This window comes from Limulus polyphemus, unplaced genomic scaffold (genome assembly GCF_000517525.1).
Source record: "Limulus polyphemus unplaced genomic scaffold, Limulus_polyphemus-2.1.2 Scaffold71, whole genome shotgun sequence".
NCBI classification, from domain to species: Eukaryota; Metazoa; Arthropoda; class Merostomata; order Xiphosura; family Limulidae; genus Limulus; species Limulus polyphemus.
Window position 1 is genome coordinate 439,771 of NW_013665681.1, and position 4,583 is coordinate 444,353.

Sequence of the window (4,583 nt, forward strand, 5' to 3'; positions counted from 1 at the left end):
GCCCCCCCGGGTGAAAGGGCGAGCTTGTTTGGTGGGTGGGGGATTCGAGCCCGCGACCCTCAGATTGCGAGTCGAGCGTCTTATCCACCTGGCCATGCCGGGCCTGGAGAAGTTATTTGCAAAGGCGTCACAATACCTGGAACATCGTTATTATAAAGTGCAATTAACCCTCGGTAGTGTGCACTTTTGTGGTTTTTAGCCAAGTATATACAGTTCGAGAATATTTCAGTTTTTATTAAGATCTTTATTAAAATTAAATGGTTTCAGTTACCATTTCCTCGTTCATAGCCTTAGCTTTATTATCATATAGTTTGGGAACTGAATTGATAATGCTGGGATAAAAATAATCAAGCATTTATACATATTATTGTACAAAAAAAAAAAATTGAAAATTAATATAGTCTCTGAAACATTTTTGTTGATCAGGATTGTGCTGTATATTTTTAACAGATAATTCTGGTAGTGTTCGTCATGGCGTTGGTAAATCTGGTGGTTACAATTCCCCCATTTCTCAATTCTTACGGCTATACATTTCAACACGCAAATGGTGACGGCCAGGTCCACGTTACGGAAGAACACCGAGAGATGTCGCCAGTAGAGGCTGAAGCTCACCTGAAGAACATGTTTGTTTCCATGGGACATCCCTTAAATACGTTGAACAACTTTGCTAAAGGACTTTTTTATTAAGGCTACATCTCTTTCTGTACACATAGTTTGATGCTTCAATTAATCAATATTGGCAACCCAGGACTTTACCCATTAAAATACTAGAAACTCATGCGCAGAAACTACATAGTTGGAGTCTCGTGCTACTGGGTCTGATCATTGTATACGTATTTTCTTTTTTGAATAAATGGTGATTTTTTATTTTTTATTTATATTTCGCATTAAGATGGGGAGTTTAATTATTAATGAAGTATAAATCTTGTAATAATTAGACTGTCATGTCTGTATTTAGTACTTATATTTAGAGTCTATTTGATTTACATTTTGTGTAAAAGAATTAACTCGAGAGACAAAAAAGAACAAAAACAGAATCATCCTGTTTAGGGTCTATTTTCATATTTGGGTTACCTTTTATTTATGTTTAACGTGTTAATTTTATTATGCTAAATAATAAACTAGTTGATTATTCTAGTGAAAAAGTATTTTGTAAGTTATAATCTCATTCGTATCTAATATTTATTATTTTAATATTTTATTGTTGCAATGAAAAAGGTTTGAAACAAGCCAAATATTTTAGGTAATTTATTTAATAATTTCTCAAACCACATATTTCACAAATGTTTGATATGTATATTATGATTATTTAGAAATGTAAATGCTTTTAATTCGCTAACTTCTTGCATTATATTCTATAGTTTAATGTTAACTTTAATATACTGCAAATAAATATTTTTGTGCTGTAAGGATATAAAAATATATTACTGAAAACATATCGTTATCGATGATAAAGATACATCTGTGGAATATTAAGGTATTTATTATACTGTTGGTAATAGATGGCAGCACATTTGTTTTCTGTTTATGGAATTTTTCTTTTCACTCGTTTTGTTGTCGTCTTGGAGGACCATTCAGTGGCACAGCGGTATGTCTGCGGATTTACAACGCTAGAAACCGGGTTTCGATATCCGTGGTGGGCAGAGCACAGATAGCCCATTATGTGGCTTTTTGCTTAACTTCAAACAAACCTCTTGGAGGTTATATTTGATGCAGGTACGTGCTCACTTCTTTCAGCTTTTTGGCGCATTTTAGTTTTTATGTGACAAAAGTTTTTCTTAACAACAAAAACACGAACTAACAAGCCTATACATGCATTTGTATTACAAAGCACTACAAACATTTATATATATATATATAACATCGTAAATAATGGATTCAAAAACTTGTTTTGTAAATAAAGCGACTTATGATCCAGAAAACCTTTTTTTTTATTATGCTAATGTTTTGGCTTATATCTTCTAGAACAAAACAGTATTCAACTCAACTAATATAGAGCATATACTAGACAATAACATTGTGTTCAGTGCTGAAACATAATTCTATACATTTCCAACACATAACTCTTCGTATATGATAAAGAGAAGGCACTCACACAGCAATAACCTACAGAAAAACCTAGTCATATTACATGAGTCATTAAAAAATTACCTAGAGCAATTTTATGAATTATAAAGAAAACACAGTTCAAATAATCATCATTATCGAGTCTCTCTCTCTCTCTCTCAAGAGGCAACAGTTATTTGAATAAAACTAAAAAAAAAAAAATAAATAAACAAACTTAAAGCAGATAAACACTCATGGATCTCATAAATTTAAAACTTGTTATATTTTATTGTTCCAAAAAAAGATATAATCTATTCTTTAAACGTACTAAACGAATGAAATGGTGCGGTTAAAACTGTTGGTTCTCCACCAGCTGCAGTAAGCTTTATCGCAATTCTACAACACTGGTTTTGTAGGGTGTGACTATGGTTAGTGTGTCCGAACTGTGAATCGCACAAGGGTTTATGGTTCGTGTCTCGTTGGTGGTAAAAATTATTTTCGCACTTTGGGTTAATGGGTGCGCTACAAGAGTGAGATCAAATCACACTATTCAGTTAGAGTAGTCAAAGAGTTAGTGGTAGGTGCTGTTAGATTAAATGCCGTCCCCTAGTTTATCACCTCAAAATTAAAGATGGCTAGAGCTCTTGTGAATTTTAATGCGAAAATCCTAGATAAACAAATCGTTATCTTCTTCATCGTATTTTAACACCCTTGAAGGCTTAACGCAATCCAATAGCTAACCTGCCGGACAAAGGATCTGAGGTTCCGTGGCTCGTGCCCCATTACCGCAAAAACATAAGAAAAAAGCAGCCATTTCATACAAACAAGCATTTTAAAAGTATATTGTATTCTTAATTTTATGGAACGGTAACAGAATTTTCTTGCTTGACGTGTTCAATACACAAACAAACTCGTTCTACAGGCAAAAATTTTTTTAAGGCTCAATATTTATGTTTAAGGCATCCTCAGGGTTTGTCTACAATTTACACAACAAACGTTTTTATAAGGGTGTTTAACACGTCCCTCAGGAGCCAAGGGGTGTCTTTACACTACAATTTGTTGAATATTAAAAGTAAGTTCAATCCAAAACTCCCAAAAAGGGTGGTTTTGGACGTATCTTTTCGAGACAACTTCGAGACAAGTTTTCGTTTGTTAATTGATAATTTTTAATTGAAATACAGCATCCTCAAGTCTAGTACTACGTCTAGCTAGTACTAAGGTTTACCTGCTGAGAGTAAATTCAGTATATATCAATAAAGTCAGATTTTCAGCATTATTAATTAAGCAATTGTCAACCTTTTATGCTTTTACTATCTCCTTTTTATGTTTAGCTTTCAAATGAGATACGAACGATTTCAACTGCGATTCATTAGGGAAGGTCGAAGCATCACGATAGTCAGTAGTAGGATGAGCAGACAGGAACACTTTGAAAGTAGATACAGGCATAATACTGTACTCGGCTTGCTGCAAATATCTACCAAGTGGTTCTAAAAGGTTCTTGAATATCTCTGCGTGTCATTCGGAGATTCCCATGCTGCTTGTGCTTGGCTGTTAAGCTCGTGATGCGCTGACGGATTTCAGTCATCTTACCACTTCAAATCACTTTTCGCAGCTTCAATGCTAAAAGAGTGCAGGAAATGCCTTCTTTTTAGCCAATAAAAATGTCCAAAAAAACCAGTTCAAATTAAGAAAAACTGGATTGTGTAGTTTTTTTTAAACACAAATGTCCCCTACTGGCTTGTGAGGGCCTGTTAAAATGGAACTACCATAGAGAACAGATAGAAAGAAGCCACTGCCGGAATCAGATAACAGGTTTCAATTATTACACCTGCATGCTCGTTGATACTTCTACGCATTGTTGTTTTGAGGCTCTTACTCAACACATTCTCTCTGGATACTGTTGAGGATAACGAAAAAAGCTGTCGAAATGATTTTATTGTACGAAAATAATTTCCATTTGCAGTCTGCTATTTAGTTCTGTTTATTCATTCTTTTAATGAAGTAGAAATTTATGTGAAAAAAAATGCATATGATAGGACTTTTATAGTAGCAATGAATAATGTTGTAATAATATACGTAGTAAAGGACAGCATGACACGGAGTGCACATTTTAAATCCAAACCAATTGGCCTTACTAAAGGAATTACTAGGTTTAATTTTTGAAATAGTAAACAAAATTAATATCGTATATAAGAGTTATATGAATTGTAGAGATCAAGTTTTGTACTTGTTAATTCTTGGTTGTTGCCTTTGAATTAAAACGGATTCATTGATGTTTCGGTTAAGAACGTTTTGTTCTTAAGCCCAAATCTTAATGTTTGCTAGTGTGTTCAGTTTATATTATGCAACAATGGCGTTGTTTACATTAAGGTCATGGATATTATATGTGTGTTCTACTATTCCGTCATGTAGTGAACAGCCAGTTTCAATATAAGTCTCTGAGTATCTGGCGCAAGTTGCCTGATATACACACAGCGTGGTCACAAGTAAATAGACACCACCTTTTCAGAAAAAATGAAAATTTTCAGTCATATTCA